General features: G+C 45.5%; 1 long non-coding RNA gene across 1 annotated transcript; it reads right to left on the reverse strand.

The window, feature by feature from the left end:
* Positions 1 to 20423: 20423 nt before the first annotated feature.
* On the reverse strand, positions 20424 to 25707 carry LOC120922121. Its single transcript, XR_005745083.1, has 2 exons — positions 25551 to 25707; positions 20424 to 20741 (listed from the first exon to the last, which is right to left on the reverse strand). It is a non-coding gene; the product is annotated as an uncharacterized LOC120922121 (long non-coding RNA).
* Between the last annotated feature and the right edge of the window lie 301 nt (positions 25708 to 26008).

Consider the following 26008-nt stretch of genomic DNA (forward strand, 5'->3'; position numbering starts at 1 on the left):
TGTGCATTTTAATACCACCTAAATGCAGTTGGTGTCACTGCGTGTGTGCTGTTACATAGCACCTGAACGCAGTCGCTTTTACTGCGCGTGTGCAGTTTAATACCACCTATACGCAGTTGGTGTGACTGCGTGTGTGCTGTTACATAGCACCTGAACGCAGTCGCTCTTACTGCGCGTGTGCAGTTTAATACCACCTAAACGCAGTTGGTGTGACTGCGTGTGTGCTGTTACATAGCACCTGAACGCAGTCGCTCTTACTGCGCGTGTGCATTTTAATACCACCTAAACGCGGTTGGTGTCACTGTGTGTGTGCTGTTACATAGTACCTGAACGCAGTCGCTCTTACTGCGCGTGTGCAGTTTAATACCACCTAAATGCAGTTGGTGTGACTGCGTGTGTGCTGTTACATAGCACCTGAAAGCAGTCGCTCTTACTGCACGTGTGCAGTTTAATACCACCTAAACGCAGTTGGTGTGACTGCGTGTGTGCTGTTACATAGCACCTGAACGCAGTCGCTCTTACTGCGCGTGTGCAGTTTAATACCACCTAAACGCAGTTGGTGTCACTGCGTGTGTGCTGTTACATAGCACCTGAACGCAGTCGCTCTTACTGCGCGTGTGCAGTTTAATACCACCTAAATGCAGTTGGTGTCACTGCGTGTGTGCTGTTACATAGCACCTGAACGCAGTCGCTCTTACTGCGCGTGTGCAGTTTAATACCACCTAAATGCAGTTGGTGTCACTGCGTGTGTGCTGTTACATAGCACCTGAACGCAGTCGCTCTTACTGCGCGTGTGCAGTTTAATACCACCTAAACGCAGTTGGTGTGACTGCGTGTGTGCTGTTACATAGCACCTGAACGCAGTCGCTCTTACTGCACGTGTGCAGTTTAATACCACCTAAATGCAGTTGGTGTGACTGCGTGTGTGCTATTACATAGCACCTGAACGCAGTCGCTCTTACTGTGCGTGTGCAGTTTAATACCACCTAAACGCAGTTGGTGTGACTGCGTGTGTGCTGTTACATAGCACCTGAACGCAGTCGCTCTTACTGCGCGTGTGCATTTTAAAACCACCTAAACGCGGTTGGTGTCACTGCGTGTGTGCTGTTACATAGTACCTAAACGCAGTCGCTCTTACTGCGCGTGTGCAGTTTAATACCACCTAAACGCAGTTGGTGTGACTGCGTGTGTGCTGTTACATAGCACCTGAATGCAGTCGCTCTTACTGCGCGTGTGCAGTTTAATACCACCTAAACGCAGTTGGTGTCACTGCGTGTGTGCTGTTACATAGCACCTGAACGCAGTCGCTCTTACTGCGCGTGTGCAGTTTAATACCACCTAAACGCAGTTGGTGTCACTGCGTGTGTGCTGTTACATAGCACCTGAACGCAGTCGCTCTTACTGCGCGTGTGCAGTTTAATACCACCTAAACGCAGTTGGTGTGACTGCGTGTGTGCTGTTACATAGCACCTGAACGCAGTCGCTCTTACTGCGCGTGTGCATTTTAATACCACCTAAACGCGGTTGGTGTCACTGCGTGTGTGCTGTTACATAGTACCTAAACGCAGTCGCTCTTACTGCGCGTGTGCAGTTTAATACCACCTAAACGCAGTTGGTGTGACTGCGTGTGTGCTGTTACATAGCACCTGAACGCAGTCGCTCTTACTGCGCGTGTGCAATTTAATACCACCTAAACGCAGTTGGTGTCACTGCGTGTGTGCTGTTACATAGCACCTGAACGCAGTCGCTCTTACTGCGCGTGTGCAGTTTAATACCACCTAAACGCAGTTGGTGTCACTGCGTGTGTGCTGTTACATAGCACCTGAACTCAGTCGCTCTTACTGCGCGTGTGCAGTTTAATACCACCTAAACGCAGTTTGTGTGACTGCGTGTGTGCTGTTACATATCACCTGAACGCAGTCGCTCTTACTGCGCGTGTGCAGTTTAATACCACCTAAACGCAGTTGGTGTGACTGCGTGTGTGCTGTTACATAGCACCTGAACGCAGTCGCTCTTACTGCGCGTGTGCAGTTTAATACCACCTAAACGCGGTTGGTGTCACTGCGTGTGTGCTGTTACATAGTACCTAAACGCAGTCGCTCTTACTGCGCGTGTGCAGTTTAATACCACCTAAACGCAGTTGGTGTGACTGCGTGTGTGCTGTTACATAGCACCTGAACGCAGTCGCTCTTACTGCGCGTGTGCAGTTTAATACCACCTAAACGCAGTTGGTGTGACTGCGTGTGTGCTGTTACATAGCACCTGAACGCAGTCGCTCTTACTGCGCGTGTGCAGTTTAATACCACCTAAACGCAGTTGGTGTGACTGCGTGTGTGCTGTTACATAGCACCTGAACTCAGTCGCTCTTACTGCGCGTGTGCAGTTTAATACCACCTAAACGCGGTTGGTGTCACTGCGTGTGTGCTGTTACATAGCACCTGAACGCAGTCGCTCTTACTGCGCGTGTGCAGTTTAATACCACCTAAACGCAGTTGGTGTGACTGCGTGTGTGCTGTTACATAGCACCTGAACGCAGTCGCTCTTACTGCACGTGTGCAGTTTAATACCACCTAAACGCAGTTGGTGTGACTGCGTGTGTGCTGTTACATAGCACCTGAACGCAGTCGCTCTTACTGCGCGTGTGCAGTTTAATACCACCTAAATGCAGTTGGTGTGACTGCGTGTGTGCTGTTACATAGCACCTGAACGCAGTCGCTCTTACTGCACGTGTGCAGTTTAATACCACCTATACGCAGTTGGTGTGACTGCGTGTGTGCTGTTACATAGCACCTGAACGCAGTCGCTCTTACTGCGCGTGTGCAGTTTAATACCACCTAAACGCAGTTGGTGTGACTGCGTGTGTGCTGTTACATAGCACCTGAACGCAGTCGCTCTTACTGCGCGTGTGCATTTTAATACCACCTAAACGCGGTTGGTGTCACTGTGTGTGTGCTGTTACATAGTACCTGAACGCAGTCGCTCTTACTGCGCGTGTGCAGTTTAATACCACCTAAATGCAGTTGGTGTGACTGCGTGTGTGCTGTTACATAGCACCTGAAAGCAGTCGCTCTTACTGCACGTGTGCAGTTTAATACCACCTAAACGCAGTTGGTGTGACTGCGTGTGTGCTGTTACATAGCACCTGAACGCAGTCGCTCTTACTGCGCGTGTGCAGTTTAATACCACCTAAACGCAGTTGGTGTCACTGCGTGTGTGCTGTTACATAGCACCTGAACGCAGTCGCTCTTACTGCGCGTGTGCAGTTTAATACCACCTAAATGCAGTTGGTGTCACTGCGTGTGTGCTGTTACATAGCACCTGAACGCAGTCGCTCTTACTGCGCGTGTGCAGTTTAATACCACCTAAACGCAGTTGGTGTCACTGCGTGTGTGCTGTTACATAGCACCTGAACGCAGTCGCTCTTACTGCGCGTGTGCAGTTTAATACCACCTAAACGCAGTTGGTGTGACTGCGTGTGTGCTGTTACATAGCACCTGAACGCAGTCGCTCTTACTGCACGTGTGCAGTTTAATACCACCTAAATGCAGTTGGTGTGACTGCGTGTGTGCTATTACATAGCACCTGAACGCAGTCGCTCTTACTGTGCGTGTGCAGTTTAATACCACCTAAACGCAGTTGGTGTGACTGCGTGTGTGCTGTTACATAGCACCTGAACGCAGTCGCTCTTACTGCGCGTGTGCATTTTAAAACCACCTAAACGCGGTTGGTGTCACTGCGTGTGTGCTGTTACATAGTACCTAAACGCAGTCGCTCTTACTGCGCGTGTGCAGTTTAATACCACCTAAACGCAGTTGGTGTGACTGCGTGTGTGCTGTTACATAGCACCTGAATGCAGTCGCTCTTACTGCGCGTGTGCAGTTTAATACCACCTAAACGCAGTTGGTGTCACTGCGTGTGTGCTGTTACATAGCACCTGAACGCAGTCGCTCTTACTGCGCGTGTGCAGTTTAATACCACCTAAACGCAGTTGGTGTCACTGCGTGTGTGCTGTTACATAGCACCTGAACGCAGTCGCTCTTACTGCGCGTGTGCAGTTTAATACCACCTAAACGCAGTTGGTGTGACTGCGTGTGTGCTGTTACATAGCACCTGAACGCAGTCGCTCTTACTGCGCGTGTGCATTTTAATACCACCTAAACGCGGTTGGTGTCACTGCGTGTGTGCTGTTACATAGTACCTAAACGCAGTCGCTCTTACTGCGCGTGTGCAGTTTAATACCACCTAAACGCAGTTGGTGTGACTGCGTGTGTGCTGTTACATAGCACCTGAACGCAGTCGCTCTTACTGCGCGTGTGCAATTTAATACCACCTAAACGCAGTTGGTGTCACTGCGTGTGTGCTGTTACATAGCACCTGAACGCAGTCGCTCTTACTGCGCGTGTGCAGTTTAATACCACCTAAACGCAGTTGGTGTCACTGCGTGTGTGCTGTTACATAGCACCTGAACTCAGTCGCTCTTACTGCGCGTGTGCAGTTTAATACCACCTAAACGCAGTTTGTGTGACTGCGTGTGTGCTGTTACATATCACCTGAACGCAGTCGCTCTTACTGCGCGTGTGCAGTTTAATACCACCTAAACGCAGTTGGTGTGACTGCGTGTGTGCTGTTACATAGCACCTGAACGCAGTCGCTCTTACTGCGCGTGTGCATTTTAATACCACCTAAACGCGGTTGGTGTCACTGCGTGTGTGCTGTTACATAGTACCTAAACGCAGTCGCTCTTACTGCGCGTGTGCAGTTTAATACCACCTAAACGCAGTTGGTGTGACTGCGTGTGTGCTGTTACATAGCACCTGAACGCAGTCGCTCTTACTGCGCGTGTGCAGTTTAATACCACCTAAACGCAGTTGGTGTGACTGCGTGTGTGCTGTTACATAGCACCTGAACGCAGTCGCTCTTACTGCGCGTGTGCAGTTTAATACCACCTAAACGCAGTTGGTGTGACTGCGTGTGTGCTGTTACATAGCACCTGAACTCAGTCGCTCTTACTGCGCGTGTGCAGTTTAATACCACCTAAACGCGGTTGGTGTCACTGCGTGTGTGCTGTTACATAGCACCTGAACGCAGTCGCTCTTACTGCGCGTGTGCAGTTTAATACCACCTAAACGCAGTTGGTGTGACTGCGTGTGTGCTGTTACATAGCACCTGAACGCAGTCGCTCTTACTGCACGTGTGCAGTTTAATACCACCTAAACGCAGTTGGTGTGACTGCGTGTGTGCTGTTACATAGCACCTGAACGCAGTCGCTCTTACTGCGCGTGTGCAGTTTAATACCACCTAAATGCAGTTGGTGTGACTGCGTGTGTGCTGTTACATAGCACCTGAACGCAGTCGCTCTTACTGCACGTGTGCAGTTTAATACCACCTAAACGCAGTTGGTGTGACTGCGTGTGTGCTGTTACATAGCACCTGAACGCAGTCGCTCTTACTGCACGTGTGCAGTTTAATACCACCTAAACGCAGTTGGTGTGACTGCGTGTGTGCTGTTACATAGCACCTGAACGCAGTCGCTCTTACTGCGCGTGTGCAGTTTAATACCACCTAAACGCTGTTGGTGTCACTGCGTGTGTGCTGTTACATAGCACCTGAACGCAGTCGCTCTTACTGCGCGTGTGCAGTTTAATACCACCTAAACGCAGTTGGTGTCACTGCGTGTGTGCTGTTACATAGCACCTGAACGCAGTCGCTCTTACTGCGCGTGTGCAGTTTAATACCACCTAAACGCAGTTGGTGTCACTGCGTGTGTGCTGTTACATAGCACCTGAACGCAGTCGCTCTTACTGCGCGTGTGCAGTTTAATACCACCTAAACGCAGTTGGTGTCACTGCGTGTGTGCTGTTACATAGCACCTGAACGCAGTCGCTCTTACTGCGCGTGTGCAGTTTAATACCACCTAAACGCAGTTGGTGTCACTGCGTGTGTGCTGTTACATAGCACCTGAACTCAGTCGCTCTTACTGCGCGTGTGCAGTTTAATACCACCTAAACGCAGTTTGTGTGACTGCGTGTGTGCTGTTACATATCACCTGAATGCAGTCGCTCTTACTGCGCGTGTGCAGTTTAATACCACCTAAACGCAGTTGGTGTGACTGCGTGTGTGCTGTTACATAGCACCTGAACGCAGTCGCTCTTACTGCGCGTGTGCATTTTAATACCACCTAAACGCGGTTGGTGTCACTGCGTGTGTGCTGTTACATAGTACCTAAACGCAGTCGCTCTTACTGCGCGTGTGCAGTTTAATACCACCTAAACGCAGTTGGTGTGACTGCGTGTGTGCTGTTACATAGCACCTGAACGCAGTCGCTCTTACTGCGCGTGTGCAGTTTAATACCACCTAAACGCAGTTGGTGTGACTGCGTGTGTGCTGTTACATAGCACCTGAACGCAGTCGCTCTTACTGCGCGTGTGCAGTTTAATACCACCTAAACGCAGTTGGTGTGACTGCGTGTGTGCTGTTACATAGCACCTGAACGCAGTCGCTCTTACTGCACGTGTGCAGTTTAATACCACCTAAACGCAGTTGGTGTCACTGCGTGTGTGCTGTTACATAGCACCTGAACGCAGTCGCTCTTACTGCACGTGTGCAGTTTAATACCACCTAAACGCAGTTGGTGTGACTGCGTGTGTGCTGTTACATAGCACCTGAACGCAGTCGCTCTTACTGCGCGTGTGCAGTTTAATACCACCTAAACGCAGTTGGTGTCACTGCGTGTGTGCTGTTACATAGCACCTGAACGCAGTCGCTCTTACTGCGCGTGTGCAGTTTAATACCACCTAAACGCAGTTGGTGTGACTGCGTGTGTGCTGTTACATAGCACCTGAACGCAGTCGCTCTTACTGCGCGTGTGCAGTTTAATACCACCTAAACGCAGTTGGTGTGACTGCGTGTGTGCTGTTACATAGCACCTGAACGCAGTCGCTCTTACTGCGCGTGTGCAGTTTAATACCACCTAAACGCAGTTGGTGTGACTGCGTGTGTGCTGTTACATAGCACCTGAACGCAGTCGCTCTTACTGCGCGTGTGCAGTTTAATACCACCTAAACGCAGTTGGTGTGACTGCGTGTGTGCTGTTACATAGCACCTGAACGCAGTCGCTCTTACTGCGTGTGTGCATTTTAATACCACCTAAACGCGGTTGGTGTCACTGCGTGTGTGCTGTTACATAGTACCTAAACGCAGTCGCTCTTACTGCGCGTGTGCAGTTTAATACCACCTAAACGCAGTTGGTGTGACTGCGTGTGTGCTGTTACATAGCACCTGAACGCAGTCGCTCTTACTGCGCGTGTGCAGTTTAATACCACCTAAACGCAGTTGGTGTGACTGCGTGTGTGCTGTTACATAGCACCTGAATGTAGTCGCTCTTACTGCACGTGTGCAGTTTAATACCACCTAAACGCAGTTGGTGTGACTGCGTGTGTGCTGTTACATAGCACCTGAACGCAGTTGGTGTCACAGTGCGTGTGCTGTTACATACTACCTGAACTCAGTTGTTGTCACTGCGTGTGTGCTGTTACATACCACCTGAACGGCAGTTGGTGTCACTGCGCGTGTGCTGTTACATAGCACCTGAACGCATAAATATGTCTGGAAGGACAAAGAGAGGCAGAGAGTCACGAGGGCAAGCAGGCTCTGCATCTAGAGGTAACGCTGGTGGTGGATGTGGTGCATCCTTTTCAGCACGTGGCCGTGGCCGCTCGTCCTTCTTTTCGGGAGCTGGCCGTGTTGAGCTTCAACATGCAGAGAAATTAGTGGAGTGGATAACCATCCCATCATGCTCCGGTAGGTACCCACGTGGTGGGTGCACGTGGGTAGGCACCCACCACGTGGGTACCTGCCGGAGCATGATGGGACGGTGATGCCTATATAAATGGGATGCAAGGCGCGCTTCCATCATTACAGTGACAAGAGGCGACGAGTCAACATCGGAAGAGGGGAGAAGAACAGAAGAGAAGAACCTGACGTCACAGAAGACCGCGATGGCTGCCTGCTCGTAATTGAGCTAACACACAAAGATAGCAGGCAGCCAGCGCTGAAGAAGAAGGCACCGGACAGCTGCAGAAGAACCGGGGTTCGCCGAGTCAACAGTGGAGAGCGGCGAAGATAGAAGAAGACCCCCGGAGAGCGGAGAAGCCCCCCCCGGAGAGCGGAAGAAGAAACCCCCCCCCGGAGAGTGGAAGGAGACCCCTGGAGAGTGGAAGAAGACCCCCGGAGAGTGGAAGAAGAAGCCCCCCTGGTAATAGAGCTAATATAGAAGACAGGGGGGGCCTCCGGAGCAGAATAATACATTATTTTAAAAACCCTTGTGTTGTGTGTTTACTAACTTTTACTTTTTGCCTCCAGGTGAATGGGTAGGGGTACGATGTACCCCATATCCATTCACTTAGGGTGGGGGGCCGGTATCTGGGGGCCCCCTTATTTGAGGGGACTCCCAGATTCCGATAAGCCCCCGCCCGCAGACCCCGACAACCAACGGCAAGGGTTGTCGGGAAGAGGTCCTGTCCTCATCAACATGGGGACAGGGTGCTCTGGGGTGGGGGGGCCCGCAGTGCGCCCCCCTGCCCCAGAGCACCCAACCCCCCCATGTTGAGGGCATGCGGCCTGGCACGACTCAGGAGGGGGGGGGCGCTCGCTCGTCCCCACTCTCTTTCCTGACCGGCCGGGTAGCGTGCTTTGGATACGGGTCTGGTATGGATTGTAGGGGGAATAGAACTTTTAAAAAAAATCTGTTTATGTACACCTAGGGTGTGTCGTTCAGAATTTGAAGCATTACTGTTTCATACAGCATTTGTGTTAATTTTCTTTGCTGCTGTTCGAATTTCGGAGCTAGTTCCAAATAGTAAAAAAAGTAGTTCAGGTTTAAAATTTGGTGAAATTTGCATTTCACAAGGAAAAGTTCAGGTTTTTATTAGTAAATCCAAAACGGATGTGGCAGGTAGAGGTCATTGGCTCACGTTGCATGCATGTGGGGATCCTATCATTTGCTCTTACTTAGTCATTTCCAAATATATTTCGGTAAGACCTTCTTGTATGGGTAATTTTCTGGTTCATTTAGATTTCTCTCCATTAACAAGGTTCCAATTCTCTGCCATATTCCAGCGATGCTTGGTTTCTTTAGACCTTGGTCATTTAAAATGTTCATCTCATTCATTCCGTATCGGAGCTGCTACGGAAGCTGCTAGGTTGGGCCTTAATGAGTCTGTAATTATGAGTTTGGGTAGATGGGAGTCAAAAAGGTTTGGTTTATATATCCGTCCTAATCTTTCTCTCTGATTCTAGGTTCATTATCCTCCATCTGGATCATTGGACATTCATTTGTTCATTGGGCTCACAATCGGGCGTGTCAACGATGTTACTCTTCTAACCTGTCTTTGTCTCCTGACTCTTTTAAGATTTTTTGGAAAGGTATTCGTGGTTTGCGTTGGGACAATCTTTGTCACCACATTTCTGTTTTATCTCACAGTTTACCTTATCCTGATATTTTAATAATCCACCTTAGTGGAAATGACATAGGAAAGTATTCAACTCTAGATTTGATCTTTAAGATAAAGCGCGATTTGCAGCGTATTCATTTGTCCTTTCCTAATACTAAAATAATCTTTTCTGAAATGATTCCACGTTTTATCTGGCTATCTTTCCCGGAGAATAAATCTCTGGAGAAGATTCGGAGGCGTGTCAATCATTCGATTGAGAAATGTATGCCTATACTGAACAGTTTTTCATATAGGCATACTGAGTTGGAAGGAGGTTTTTCTGGTCTCTATAGGCAAGATGGTATCCACCTATCTGACATAGGTTTGGATATCTTCAATTCGGATCTCCAAAATATGGTAGAAATGGCCACGGTGTTGGGGTAGGCCGTTTTTGTTAGCTGACAAAACCGGCTGGTGGGGACTTTGTATTTATTAGTTATGGTATTCGCTCGAGTTCTATGACTGAGTTAGATCTTAAGAGATGATTAAAGTTTGGAAAATTTTATATTAAGAATTTAAATAATATTGAAAATGTTATTATTAGAATTTTAGTAATATTAAATGGAATATTTATGATTATATAGATTTATTTATACCAATAACGGTGCCGCGGCCATTTCTATTACCAAAAATTTTTTTTTTTATTATATATATTTATTCAATAAAGTTATTTAAATTACTTTGGTCTATGGTTTTATTCAAATTATTAGAAGTTAAGTTGTCTTGTACGGCCTACACTCCCATGGAAAGGGGGCATTAATTAGTGCCCACAACATGGGATTGTGGCTGGCAGAACAACTATAAAATTAATATAATTTATATGACAGTATTGCTATAAAAAAAAAAATGGTCAATTTAAAATACTGTAGCTGGCAGCTTAGGCGGGAAAAACGTGACTTTGAAAAGGATGAGTCATGTTGCTGGGCAAAATAGGCTTTTTGAGTCACGTGTTTCCCGGGCTTTGTGCAGGTGTTCAAACTCACGTGTTTCCCGGGCTTTCTACATGTGTTTGAACTCACATGTTTCCCGGGCTTTGTACACGTGCGGGGGGCTATATAAGCCCACTGCTCTGAGGGCTATTCAGTCAGGGCCTAGTACGGTATAGTGTGCTCCCCCTCCCTCCCTCCCACCCTGTCGCAGCACCTTATGTGGTATGTCACGCTTGAAATCAAGGGGGGACTTTGTATTTATTAGTTATGGTATTCGCTCGAGTTCTATGACTGAGCGAGATCTTAAGAGATGATTAAAGTTTGGAAAATTTTATATTAAGAATTTAAATAATATTGAAAATGGTATTATTAGAATTTTAGTAATATTAAATGGAATATTTATGATTATATCGATTTATTTATACCAATAACGGTGCCGCGGCCATTTCTATTACCAAAAAAAAAAAAAAAAATGTTATTATATATATATTTATTCAATAAAGTTATTTAAATTACTTTGGTCTATGGTTTTATTCAAATTATTAGAAGTTAAGTTGTCTTGTACGGCCTACACTCCCATGGTTACAGAGGATCCAAAAAGCACAAAATGTATCTATCATCCTAGCAACCTGCCTATTCGGATGTTGCATCAAGTAACCTGATCTTGGTAACCAAGGCATTGACCTGAAATACACCAGTGCAGACTTCACACTTCACTAGCTGTGTACATGCTCCAGGTCATTGGCTCAATAGGTAGTAAAGCCAGGAGTATAACACCTTTGGATCTTGCACCCTTCGATAATAAATGAAATTTGACAAAAGAACAAGTTAACAAATATGGCAATTTCAGCATTAAAAGAGAAGTATGTTTTTTTTGTTTGTTTTTTATTCTCACCTAGGTGGATGCAGCATCGGTCCGATGCTGCATCTGTTCCCCGGCTCGCTGAGAGGCTGAGCTGGGTGTCGGTTCAGGGATCTAGGCGGATCCCGACTCCGTGGTCGTGATGACGCAGAGCCTGGGCTGACTCCTGTGATCCATAGGAGAAGTACAGCCAAACAAGCTTTGGCTCTACTTCTCCTTTAATTAAATAACATTTGAGTTGCATTAACTGTTACTGTAATGCCGCGTACACACGGTCGGACTTTAGACCGAGCAAAACTTCCGACAGAAAAATAGAGAACCTGCTTTTTTATCTAAATTTCCGACGGAAAAAGTCCATCGGAAAAAGTCCATCGGACCGTGTGCACGCGGCATCAAGCAACCTTTGGTTGCAACCGGCTGAATTTCGATCCATGTATGGGCAGGCAGGTTGTACAAAAGTCGATCTACCTATTGTTTTTTCCGAATTAATCAGTGTTTGCCATCTATAGCCATAGGCACTAATCATTGTATTCTGAAGGCAGATAAGATTCCCTGCTGTCAGAATACATTACCATAACGGGAAGGATTCCCCCATCCACATTGGGTGTGTTGATGAGGGAATTGGGTAATTTTTTTTTTAAATATAAATCTGCGCAAAGGTAAAGACAAATGACAAGTTGTACCAGCAGCTATCTACAATGTCCAGACACCGAACAAATATAAATATGAAACTAATAGCGCAGCGCTAAAAAAGATGGGTTCTCAATTAAACCTAATCCCTACTCGGGCTCTGAGCGTGAGGCTAGGAGAGCATATCTCTAACACTGTAAAAGGTTTTCCAGGGCATAGTGTGTCCAAGCACTGACCACAAATATAATAGAGATCCAACTGGTACGATCTTTATAGTCTTGGAGAAGTTCCCTATTGGAGATGGGTAGATTCCCTATTGGAGATGGATAATGCAAAGAGATGTACCGGTATCTCCAGAGCTGAAACCAGTTAGATTTATCAGTTAAAGTCCTACTCCCCCTTGGGGTTAAATTTTGAGTGGGACATTAAGAGCCCTTTCACACTGGCACCGCTCTGCGTTAGCTGTGCTTTTTTTTTTTTTATAAATTCTTTATTTTAGTTTTTCTTTCACAAAGATATTAATACACCATTCATAAAATAAATCTATACAACATTTCTGTTATTTTAAGCATAACATCTTCTTTTCCTTAACCACTTGCTTACTGGGCACATATACCCCCTTCCTGACCAGAGGACTTTTTGCGATTCGGCACTGCGTCTCTTTAACTGACAATTGCGCGGTCGTGCGACGTGGCTCCCAAACAAAATTGACGTCCTTTTTTTTCCCACAAATAGAGCTTTCTTTTGGTGGTATTTGATCACCTCTGCGGTTTTTATTTTTTGCGCTATATTTAAAAATATAGCGACAATTTTGAAAAAAATATAATATTTTTTACTTGTTGCTGTAATAAATAGCTAAATTTTTTTTCTCAGTCTAGGCCGATACGTATTCTACATATTTTTGGTAAAAAAAAAAAAAACGCAATAAGCGACTGGTTTGCGCAAAAGTTATAGGGGCATATTCTTATAGATCTGAGGCGGCGGAACGTATGTCCTTTACGTTACGCCGCCGCAAGTTTAAGTGGCAAGTGCCTGATTTCCAAACCACTTACCTGTAAACTTGCGGCGGCGTCGCGTAAAGTCCACCCGCGCAAGCCCTCCTAATTCAAATAATCCTCGTAGGGGGCGTGGATCATTTAAATTAGGCGCGCTCCCGCGCCGATCGTAATGCGCATGCTCCGTCGGGTAAATTACCCGACGTGAATTGCGCTAAATGACGTCTCACGGACGTCATTTGTTTTGACTGTAACGTAAATGGCGTCCAGCGCCATTCACGGACGACTTACGCAAACAACGTTAAATTTTCAAATTTCGACGCGGGATCGACGGCCATACTTAACATTGAGTATGCCACCTAGGGGGCATCTTTATCTTTACGCCGCGTATCGCTTACGGAAACGACGTTAAAACACTACGGCGGGCAAGCGTACGTTAGAGAATCGGCGTGACTAGTCATTTGCATATTCTACGCTGACCGCCACCTAGCGGTCAGCGTAAATATTGCAGCCTAAGATACAACGGCGCAGGCCGTCGTATCTTAGGCATGTTTAAGTGTATCTCAGTTTGAGAATACACTTAAACATAGGATCGGACTTACGTCGGCGTATCTGCTGATACGCCTGCGGAAATTATTTGAGCATATGGCCCATAGCGCCTACAAAATAGGGGACAGAATTATTTTTTTTTTTTTTTACTAGTAATGGTGGTGATCTGCAATTTTTATCGGTACTGTGACATTATGGCGGACACATCGGACACTTTTGACACATTTTTGGCACCATTCACATTTATACTGCGATCAGTGCTATTAATATGCACTAATTACTGTATAAATGTGACTGGCATTGAAGGGGTTAACACTAGGGGGTGAGGAAGGGGTTAAATGTGTACCCTATATAGTGTTACTAACTGTGGGGAAAGGGGGGTGACTGGGGGTGGTGACCGATCTGTGTCCCTATGTACAAGAGACACAGATCGGTCTCCTCCCTCCCTGACAGGACATGAATCTGTGTGTTTACACACACAGATCCATGTCCTTCTCTCTGTAACCGCCGATCGCGGGAGCCTGGCGGACATCGTACGGCCATCGGGAAGTGGTTAACATTAGTTACTCTTTCACCAACAATAACAGTTTTTCAGTTCTACTTCAACTACCTTTTATATAGGTCTACGATAGTCCCATATCTTTGTTCGATTTTCATTACCCTGTTTCCCACCCTGGTTATCCCCCAGTACAAAAATAAAAAGTATTAGAAATTAAAACGTAGAACATAAATATAGAAAGATAAGAAAAAGAGAGAAAGGAAAAGAAAAAGAGAGAAAAAAGAAAAAAAAAATCCACATCTCCCCTACCTCCCTCAGCTCCTCCCCCCTCACGTCATTTGTTCCTTATATATCATAAAGGGAGTCCAGATTTTGCGATAGTTGTCCTCCTGCGTCATTGTGAGATTTTCCATTTGTTGAATTTCTGTTATTTTAGCAAATCATTGTTGTCTAGTAGGACAGTACTATTCCATAGCGGCACTTTTCGACCACTAGCGGGACGTTTTTAACCCCATATTAGCGGCTGAAGCGAGGGTTAATGCGCCCGAAATACGACGCTGCCAAATCGCTTTACTACCAAAGGATCAGTCACACTTGCCATGTCACATGTTTGCCGGCTGGTTGGCTGTATGGCATGTGACACTGCCCTTTCATTTCAATGGGCAGGGGCGGTGGAGGGGAAGGGAGGGAGGGCACTGAATATGTGGCTTAATGGCATGTTTTAAATGTTCCCCCAACTGCAAGTCTAAATGAGCCCTAATTCTTGTGGAAATAATAGACAGTAACACAAGCCATACTTCTTAATTACACATGCCACACTTTTCAACAGTCCTGGATTTTAACAAAATCTTGGCGTCCCACAGATCTGGGAAGTGACCCACTGCTGCAGTCACCTCCCTTTGGTCTCTCTCTTGCTGTGGTAGGGGCAGCCCACTTGCTCAGACCCGTGTTTGAGGCGAGAGCTTTCTTTTGGAAAGGTAAAACATGGCTGTGAAACAGCTATTACAGCATGCAGTACCATTGGCCATTGTAGGAGGGAGACTAGTGGGCAGGGCTTAACACACCCTAGTGGGGACACAGTGCTCACTAATGCCTTCGGGAGCCGAAGTCATGTGAATCCAGCATTAATGTGTCACTCCAGAGATAGAAGCGAGCCAGACAACTTGCACAGTTAACACTTTGTAACCTGTTGCCATACTTACACTGTTGACACTACTGCAGTATGTACACAACTTATGTTAAAGATCACCTCTCCCAGGGTGTGCTGCATTTCTGAGCGGAGTGTGTACCAGTCTCCACCAGCTCAGCAGTTCCATCACCTCGCTCCCAGTGACTAATCTGTATGTTGTTATTGGATAGAGGAAATGCATGTATCCATAACTCCATGTTTGTTATCCTCCCGGGGGTCCTACCAAAGCTAGGTCACTAAGTACTGTGTGTCACAAGACTGGTCCAAGTATGTGGGAAACTAGTTGCTAGTGAAAAGGCCAAGTATAACACCCCTTTACTACCAGAGGATCAGTCACACTTGCCATGTCACCTGTTTCCCAGCTGGTTGGCTGTATGGCATGTGACACAAGTACATTAGTCATTATCAATGTAGCCCTCTTAGGACCGCTTCTCTGCTCGTTATACCCTGGTATTTTTTTAACCTCTCTAGTCCCCTGTTGTAAGCCCTGTTCTTTTGATATTCCTTACATGCCCCCCTTTAGAGACTTCAGACCAGGCAGAATAGATGAACAAAAAATAACGTTATTGAAGTAGTAAATAATAAAAGAGCATCAACATGTTGCTCCTAATGTGTACTATCAGAAAGAATCATTTTCATCTCCCTATAGCTAATATTTTTGACCTTTTCAGAGATGAAACCTATTACTTCTGATTTAAAAAAAAATGAGAAGTGATTCCAAGACAGTGCAGTCTCAATTTGTAAAGACCTCTGCTACCATGGTGTGTTGTAGTCACATGGTCTGTGAGGATTCTTTGATGGTGTGTGAAAGGACAGTTGATTAACTTTATCTACTTGGCAAACCTACAGGTCCTGTCCGAGATTTGTTATCAGCTAGTCCTTTCACAATCTAAATCGGGAACATTTGTCTAAACCTGCCTTTTTCAACCATGGTGCCCAGGCACCTTAGGGTGCCTTGGCAAAATGCCTACAATTCTTCAAACATGTTATTAAAGCCAGTGGGTAGATGAAGCTTACCTTTTAGTTACAAAAAGCCACATGTTTTCATTGTGCACCATTATAACCTTCTAGGCCCTGGGTTCCAAACAACCAATGAATGACGTAATTGGTTGATAAGGAAAACGTTGGGCGCCTGCACTGCACTACCCTTTCCTGATCCTCTCTGTAAGTGTAGCGCTACCCTCGAAGGAGACGCTGATTTGTTTTTGGGATCGGCATATTGAGTTACCTTGATGTGGCGTATGGGTGCAGTTGGAGAACAAAGCAGTGAGCGAAGGTCCAGACAGAGAATAAAGAGTTTTCCAATGCTTTATTCCAGGCAAAACACGGCCAACACCAACATTAAATGGGAAGAGCAGGTTGATGAAGAAAAGGGAGAACCTTGCAATGTCAGGCCCGGATATTAATTGAGCAGTACTTGCTCAGTGGAGTACCAAATTGTTATTCGTCACCACTCTAGTTGGAGTGGGTAAAGTGCCCCCGGACAGACACCTCTCACAAGCCTGGCAGCCGAAGTGTCACTTAGGATTTGCTTGGAGGAACAGATCACTCTCACAGACCTGGCTCTAGAGCCTCTGCCACAGGCCAATTACTTTAGGTGAACTAGATGGATAAATGGAGCGAATCCTCCCAGTAGGTCACCAGATGACAGCAACGTACCTGTCAATATTCCGGTCACCAGATCCCCGATTGATTCGTTCAAGCCCTGTTGGACAACCTGCCTCCGGGTTCTCCTCCATCCGACCCCCCAATCGAACGGCACCCAGCCTGGGATCCTTTCAATAGAACTGGGGACCCAGTAAGTCACTGGAGTCCCCTTTTACCTCCGGATGAGGGTTTGTGTAGACTGCAATTCTGGCCTGGTGGGCCTCGCTGGCGGGGTCCATGGATGCGCGCACCCTGAAGGTGGATGCCGCACCTGGAACCGGGACCCCGCAAAACTTGGTTAGCACATGACACCTGTCACAGATATACCCCTCCCCAGCATGCCTTGCGAGGGAGAAACTTCTCTAATTGGCTGCTGGGGAAAGTTGCTCTGCCAGAACCCCTCTGGTACCAACTGCTGGGCAGGGATGGTATTAGATCCCTGGAGCACAGACTGACCCAGTGGACGTTTCTGGAGTGACAGAAGCCTCAATTGTAGCAAATTGTGAATGGGAGCAATGTAACTCTCCCATTCCCCACTAACTTTAGCGTAGTGCCCATACTGAAAGTAAGGGGGCGCTACATAAGCATTGGGTTCATATTAGCTGAATAAGGGATGCCTTGATCGAAAAAAGGTTAAGAGACACTGGTCTCATTGGATTTTAAATGTTCCCTCAACTGCAAGTCTAAATGAGCCCTAATTCTTGTGGAAATGCTAGACAGTAACACAAACCATACATTTTAATTACACATGACATACTTTTCAACAGTCCAGGATTTTAACAAAATCCTGGTGTCCCACAGATCTGGAAAGTGTCCCACTGCTGGTGTCACCTCCCTTTGGTCTCTCTCTTGCTGTGGTAGGGGCAGCCCAGCCATGCTGTATTATTGGAGCAAGGATCATATCCACACCCACTTCCTCTTTGAAGTAAGATCCTTGTATGAGGACTCGGAGAGAGCTACCTTTTTTAAATTTAAAACATGGCTGTTAAACAGCTATTACAGCATGCAGTACCATTGGCCATTGTGACCACTAAATTAAAGAGATATCATTTTAATTAAAATGTTCCTTGTCAGGGAAGACAGATGTGCTTTGAAGAAGTACAAATAACCAAGACCAAAAACATGGGGCCAAATCCTCAGCCAGGCGGCGTAACTTAACTTTTTCCATTTAAGTTACACCGCCGCAATTTCCCAAGTTAGTGCCCGATCCACAAAGCACTTACCTGGGATTTTGCAGCGGTGTAACTTAAATTCCACCGGCGCAAGGCGTTCCTCTTCTCCAGGGGGCGATTACCATTTAAATGAGGCGCGCTCCCGCGCCAGCTGTACTGCGCATGCTCGTGACGTCATTTTCCCGACGTGCATAGCGCGAAATTACGTTACGTCGGGCTTTGTGGATTGCGACGGGACAATAAAGTTGCGTCGGGTAAAAAAAAAGATACGGCGCCAAAAAAAATATTTGAAATTTAAAAAAAATTGCATCGCGAGCAAGAAAGGTCTGTTTTTACAATGTGTAAACAGTTTACACCTTGTAAAAGCAGCCCTAATTTTGCGTTTGCAAAATATAACTTACGGAGAAAAAACGAAGCTGAAAAGCTTTGTGGATCTCCGTAAGTCCTAATTTGCATACCCGAGGCGGCATTTCGACGCAAAATGCCCCCAGCGGCGGATGCGGTACTGCATCCTAAGATCCGACAGTGTAATTCAATTACACATGTCGGATCTTCGTCCTAACTATGGGAAACTGATTCTGTGGATCAGTTCCATAGTTAGGTCCAGGGATACGACGGAGTAACAGCAATTACTCCGTCGTATCTCTTTTGAGGATTTGGCCCATGGTGATTAACCAAGCAAACCTTATGCAGGAATTGAAAGAAACATTGGGGCAAATCCACAAAAAACCTGCCTAACTTAACTTTTAGCAGTTAAGTTACACTGGCGGAAAATTTCTACCTAAGTGCCCGATCCACAAAGCACTTACCTAGAAATTTTCGGCTGTGTAACTTAAGTGCCTCCGTCGCAAGGCGGTCTTCTCATCCAGGGGGCGATGACAATTTAAATGAGGCGCGCTCCCGCGCCGGACGTTCTGCGCATGCGTGTGACGTCATTTTTCCCGACGGGCAGCGCGCAAAATTACGTTACGTCGGGCTTTGTGGATTGCGACGGGACAATAAAGTTGCGTCGGGTAAAAAAAAAGTTACGCGGCGAAAAAAAAAATTTGAAATTTAAAAAAAAATAGCGGCGATCGAAAAAAAGGTATGTTTTTACAAGGTGTAAACAGTTTACACCTTGTAAAAGCATCCCTAATTTTACGCATGCAAAACGTAACTTACGCAGAAAACACAAAGCTAAAAAGCTTTGTGGATCTGCCTAAGTACTCATTTGCATACGCAAAGCGGCATTTCGACTCGAAATGCCCCCAGCGGCGGATGCGGTACTGCATCTTAAGATCTGACAGTGTAAGTGTCTTACAGATGTCAGATCTTATGCCTATCTTTGGAAAAATCCTTCTGTGGATCAGTTCCAAAGATAGGCACAGGGATACGCAGGCTGAACAGCAGTTCTGCCTGCGTATCTCTTTTGAGGATTTGGCCCATTGGGCCAAATCCTCAGCCAGGCGGCGTAACTTAACTTTTTCCATTTAAGTTACACCGCCGCAAATTTCCCAAGTTAGTGCCCGATCCACAAAGCACTTACCTGGGAATTTGCAGCGGTGTAACTTAAATTCCGCCGGCGCAAGGCGTTCCTCTTCTCCAGGGGGCGATTACCATTTAAATGAGGCGCGCTCCCGCGCCGGCCGTACTGCGCATGCTCGTGACATAATTTTCCCGACGTGCATAGCGCGAAATTACGTTATGTCGGGCTTTGTGGATTGCGACGGGACAATAAAGTTGCGTCGGGTAAAAAAAAAGATACGGTGCCAAAAAAAAAATTTGAAATTTAAAAAAAATCGCGTCGCGAGCAAGAAAGGTCTGTTTTTACAAGGTGTAAACAGTTTACACCTTGTAAAAGCAGCCCTAATTTTGCGTTTGCAAAATATAACTTACGGAGAAAAAACGAAGCTGAAAAGCTTCGTGGATCTCCGTAAGTCCTAATTTGCATACCCGAGGCGGCATTTCGACGCAAAATGCCCCCAGCGGCGGATGCGGTACTGCATCCTAAGATCCGACAGTGTAATTCAATTACACATGTCGGATCTTCGTCCTAACTATGGGAAACTGATTCTGTAGATCAGTTCCATAGTTAGGACCAGGGATACGACGGAGTAACAGCAATTACTCCGTCGTATCTCTTTTGAGGATTTGGCCCATTATTCTGACTTTGAATCCCAATTGCAGTATGTCAATTGGCAACATAACCTTAAGTTTGTCCCAAACCAGTGTGACCCTGGTGTACGCATCTACAGTGAAGTCTGATTAGAATTGTCTTCAACCTGGAAATAAGCCAAGCAGCTTGGCTATGCACAAAAACAGATGTCCCAATATTGGGCAGGTCTGTGGGGCCAACAGAGGATGGGTTGGTTCTCCATCAGGCCACCATCCTGTTTACAGTGGTAATCAAAGAAGGAAAATATATATGTTGCTGTGCATGACCCATTATGTAATGCAAATACTACACAAAACATACCTCTCTCCATTTATCATAAACCTCTATTTTATTTCATTCAAAGGCAGTCAGTGAGTTATTAATAGTAAAAAGCTATCAAACTAATTTTATAAACAGACAACCATCTGCTTACCATTGATACAATATTATATGATACTGAAATTGTTTTGAACAATATGTGAACTCCTTTATTTTTTGTTTAACCAAATTAGTTCATTTTAAAAATGTATCGAAGCTTGATTACATTAGAGCAAATCATTTTTTGTGACTGATCCACAATAATTTCTTTGGTAAAAGATGTCCAACGAAAGTCTTCAGTTTAGAACAACAAGATCGTGCGAATGCTTTCAGAGAAAAAAAACAAGAAAAATAATTAAAACAGTGTACATTAAATGCATATATATTGTATTATTATTGAATAATTATAACATTTAATAAATAATTATTATAACAATAATAAAACATATTATTAGTGTTATACAAGTTAAAGTCTTTTAATTCATTTAAATATACAATTAAAGTAGACTTGAACTAAAAAAAAGTAAAGATTTGCTATGTTATAAGCGATGTAGAAATGGTATTGTACCTAAACAGTACTCTTAAAAAAAAGTACCTTTTGCCCTAAATTTTGAAAAATAGCAGCTCACTTCCTGGTATATGAGTGTGCCTGGGCACTTTAATGTCTTCAGACTCAAAGCTGTATGTCTACAGTGGGAATTTTAAACAATTGCCTTTCACTGCTAGTTTTAGGAGATTTGGAGTAAAATTTGGTGATGTAAGGCTCTGACATGAGGAAAGGAAGCAAAGCCCTACCTATAGCAAAAAGGCCACCTTTACACAGAAACATAGTGCAGAGCAAGGTATAGAAGATTAGTAATGGGGAATGATTGGCTACCCTTTACCTACTTTTATTTGGAAGCTTCCAGAGTTTACTTCCTCTTTAAAATACACGTGAGTGAGTAAATAACTTGTATAGCGCTACAAATGTGAACTAAATCGCCTCAAGGCGCTTGGTATCCATTTCCTTCTAATTTAGCCTTCAGAATAGGTGGGTCTTGTGTTTTTTCCTGAAGGCCCGGTGATTCACTTCCGTTAGGATATTAGTTGATAACACGTTCCACAGTCGGGGTCCTTGGACTGCAAATCTTCGTTCTCCTTTGGCCTTGTAGCGGGCTTTGGGGATTTGTAGTAGATTTTGGTTAGTCGATCGAAGAACGCGATTGGGGTTGTGGTATTTTATTTATAAATATTGGGGGGCGATTCCTTGTACACATTTGTGCATCAGGCAGAGGGCCTTAAATGTGATTCGGTCCTTTACAGCCAGCCAGTGGAGGGACCTCAGGGCGGGGATGATTGATTCCCAGGGATTTTTTTCCTGTTACCAGTCGTGCCGCCGTGTTCTTGACGACTTGCAGACGAGCAATCTGGTATTTTGGGAGTCCGAGGTAAAGGGAGTATGCATAGTCGAGCCTGGAGTTGATTATTGTTCCCACCACTACTGCTGTATGGGAGTTGTTTTACCTACCAAAGGATTTACATTATTCTTCAGCCAGCCCTAAGATTTACTTGGCCCTGTGTCTTTATACAAACAAAAAGCATCATAATTTCACCTAATGTCATAAGTAGTTTTCATAATCTGACCAGGGAAAAGGTCATTCAAATATTCAGGACAGGTGTCAAGGGTTGATTAAGACTATGCATACAAGTTTTAAAAGTACACTGTCAGAGAGAGGCAAAATTGTTTAGACATCAGCCCATGTGGCTGCATTTCAATTAGTCTACTCCTAAAAAGTTCAGGCGCTGTATGGAGAACCAACATATGGCAGTCTGTGTAATAAAAGTCAGCCCTCTGCAGCTAGAGGGGTACCAAAACACAGGGGATGGTGTTGTGCAAATGAACAAACAACAAACAATTTCTCTTAATCCCGCCCTGGGGGGTGATGGCTACAAACCATTTGAAGCATATTTCAGAGTACCACTGTGCCTACTTTATATTTTGCACTGATGTCAGTTTATTTTTCTATGTCTGAGTGTATTGCCTAACGTTTATGACCAGGTTGTCTGGTGTTTTTTTTTTGTATGTTTTTCTGTTTGTTGGTTTGTCTTAAACCTAATAAAAATATATATAAAAAAAAGCATATTTCAGAGTAGCAGGGCCAGACTGGTTTACCAGGCTACCGGGAAATTTCCCGGTAGGCCGCCTGCCCTGAGGCCGCTTTGAGCTGCATCGCTCCCCTCTCTCCCTCTCTTGTCCTCCTCCTGTCACTCTGTAGATCACGGAGCTGGCTGTGTTGTGTTCGGCGGGCGCGATATAAAAAAGTCCAGCCCCCTTAGACTGGCTCATGTTCGCTTATCCGACGAGTCGGTCTAGAGGGGCGGGACTTTGTTACAGCACACCCGCCAAAAACAACACAGCCAGCTCCGTGATATACACAGCGGGAGATTGTGTGTTATTTACCAGACGGGCAGGTGATGGTGAGTCTGAATTAATCGGCACAGTGAGGCTGTAATGGTGGACACAGTGAGCCTGAATTTATGGGCACAGTGAGGCAGTAATGGTGGGCACAGTGAGGCTGCATTCCTGGGCACAGTGAGGTTGCAATTATAGGCACAGTGAGCCTGTAATGGTGGGCACAGTGAAGTTGTAATGGGCACATAAGGCTGCAATGGTGGGCACAGCGATGCTGCATTCACGGGCACAGTGAGACTGCAATGGTGGGCACCGTGAGGCTGCATTTATGGGCACAGCGAAGCTGCATTCATGGGCACAGTGAGGCTGCAATGGTGGGCACAGTTAGTCTGCATTCATGGGCACAGTAAGGGCTGCAATGGTGGGCACAGTGAGGCTGCATTCACAGGCACAGTGAGGCTACAATGGTGGGCACAGTGAGGCTGCATTCATGGGCACAGTGAGGCTGCAATGGTGGGCACAGTGATGTTGCATTCATGGGTACAATGAAGCTGCAATGGTGGGCAAAGTGAGGCTGCATTTGATGGGCACAGTGAGACTGCATTTAATCGGCATTGAGCTCTTGTATCATGTCTGCAGTCTGTGACCATCTCTTGTAGCATGTCTGCATTATTTTACCATCTTTACTATGATGTCCTCAATCTCTAACCCTCTCCTGTATCATGTCTGCAGTCTCTAACCATCTCATGTATCATATCTGCAGTCTCAAACCATCTCCTGTATCATGTCCTCAGTCTCTAACCATCTCCTGTATTGTGTCCGCAGCCTCTAACATCTCTTTTATCATGTCCTCAGTCTCTAACCATTTCCTGTATCATGTCCTTAGTTTTTAACTATTTCCTGTACTATGCCCGCAGCCTCTAACCATCTCTTGTACCATGTCCGCAAACCTCTGATCATCTCTTGTCTTATATCATGTCTGCAGTCTCTGAGGAAATCTGAAGAGGAGCCAAGAGTGGGAGCACCGCCTGGATGGGGGTCATGGGAGAAGTCAGACGGGTGTGGACTGTGGAGAGGAGACTATAGGATAAAACTAGAGCCACCAAGCTGGAGCCGACTGACTGATCCCTGCATGGTGCACCTGAGAGTAGGTCAGTGACAGCACCGCTAGGCCAGTCTGAGGGGGGTGGGAGTCACTGATGTAAGGAGGGAGTATATACGATAATGTAAGGGAGCACTTAGATCGGTAACCCACCCCCCTTAACTGAAAGTATTCTTTCTGCAGAAGATGGCCCCCCCACACATTCTGAGTTCCTGGGGTTCCCCTTGATGATTGACCACTATTACTACTTTTAACTGGAATTTGCTTATATATATATGTATATATATATATATATATATATATGTATATAGCCCTATGTGATTTCACATCTGTCTTCTCTATACATAATAAACTCTTCAAATGTGCTAAAATGTATGGTTTTCCCTTTCATGAACAAGAAAATAATGACGTTATGCGATTGGGCTGGTATAATAATGCTATGGGGCTGTTATGAAATTTTTTCTAGGGCTGGTTTTTATTCCCAGTTCGGCCCTGCAGAGAAGTCATAAAAATGTGTATGCCACGGTTTGTATAAAAAGATTTATCCTAAAATCAAAGTATTCCAAGAATGTTAAGGGTTAAAACATGGCTGACAAGCAATCTATGTTAAACATCTTTCTTGATATTGAACTTCAATCTCACCCAAACTTTGGCAGGCTGACTTGGGCATATCAAGGCCGGTGCTGGGGACAAACAAAAGGTCTAAAGGTGAAATATGTCGCATGGGCATCCACCCACTGGAAGAGATGACAGACCACTAGTGGTGGTGATGTGGAGAGGCCCGAGGCCACCCCCCCAGACTAGGCCCGAGGTCACCCCCCCAGACTAGGGGGCACCCTTAAGGGCCACTGACAGTCTCCTCAGCACTCCATCTCCATTTTCCAACGGACTGCCCTTGCTGGCATGAGATGCCTACCCCTTTTCAGCCCCTTTGCTGGGGATTGATCAAGGACCTCATAAATATGCAAAACAGCTCTTCTAGGCCTCCACCCACTACATCTGGAAGCTTCTCCATGGTTCCAGAAAACTGGAGGAGGCACCAGAGATGCTACTTGCTGAGTCATCTGGCCTTCCTGAGCCACTCAAATCTAACCCAGATTCAACCCAGGCCTGGCTCTCAGCCAAACCAATTTACCTTAACTAACTGCTAACTATACACACTAGCCCATTAGCTATAGGGTGCTGCATGGATATGAAATCATAGACAGCACATGAAATGAAAAGAACACAAGAATGTAGAAAATTGAGACAAGGAGCTTAGAGATTTAAGACTCATCCACATAAAATGATATTTGAATACAAATTAGTCAATCAGCTTTATATAGATGGAGAAGATAAGGGGTCCGAGACTACAAGCTTTTGGTACACTAATAACAAGAGAGTAAAAGGGGGGGGGGGCTTGAAATTTTATTTAGAATGTAGGGAGGAAATCCAAGAAAGTTCAAGACCTTTGTTTCCTAAGGAGGAGAAAGTCTGGAGTACCACAGAATGGTCAGTCATGCCTGATTCTGAGAAGAGTTAAAGAATACGAGAGAAGCCAGATTGGTTGACTTCAGATTTTGCAGTTAGGGATCATTAGGAACTTTGGTAAAAACTTTGCTAAAAAAAATATAATCTTTCTGTATTAATACAACTACCCACCTTTTGCCAGATCTCAGAAGCTCAAAACCTTCATTTATTTTAGTAAAAGGCAAAGTATGAGTCACCAAGCCATCCAAGTCAAATTTTCCTGCAAGGTAGTCAGAAACCAACTGGGGGGCAGAGTCCATACTTTTAAAACCTAAAAAATGGAATTGAGAAAGTCAGAGACATCAGGTAAATACAAGTATTGGTTAGGAATGACAGTAGAAGACTACAATATTTTAAAGAACAAACACATTTCCAATAGAAAAATCACAACTCCATTCTCTGCTCACAAGAAATCTTCCTGCATTTCATGGCCTGTTTAGGAAAGTGTCTGGCAACCTTGCAACTTGGCACCCTGATTCATACTCTGTACTTAAAACAAGCTAAGCATAGCTCTAGCCGCAGGCAATAATGGCCAGTCAGTCTTTCAGCACTTGCGTTGAGTTGAATATGAGGGTAAACATTACATTTTT

Source organism: Rana temporaria, unplaced genomic scaffold, assembly GCF_905171775.1.
Source record: "Rana temporaria unplaced genomic scaffold, aRanTem1.1, whole genome shotgun sequence".
Lineage (NCBI taxonomy): Eukaryota > Metazoa > Chordata > Amphibia > Anura > Ranidae > Rana > Rana temporaria.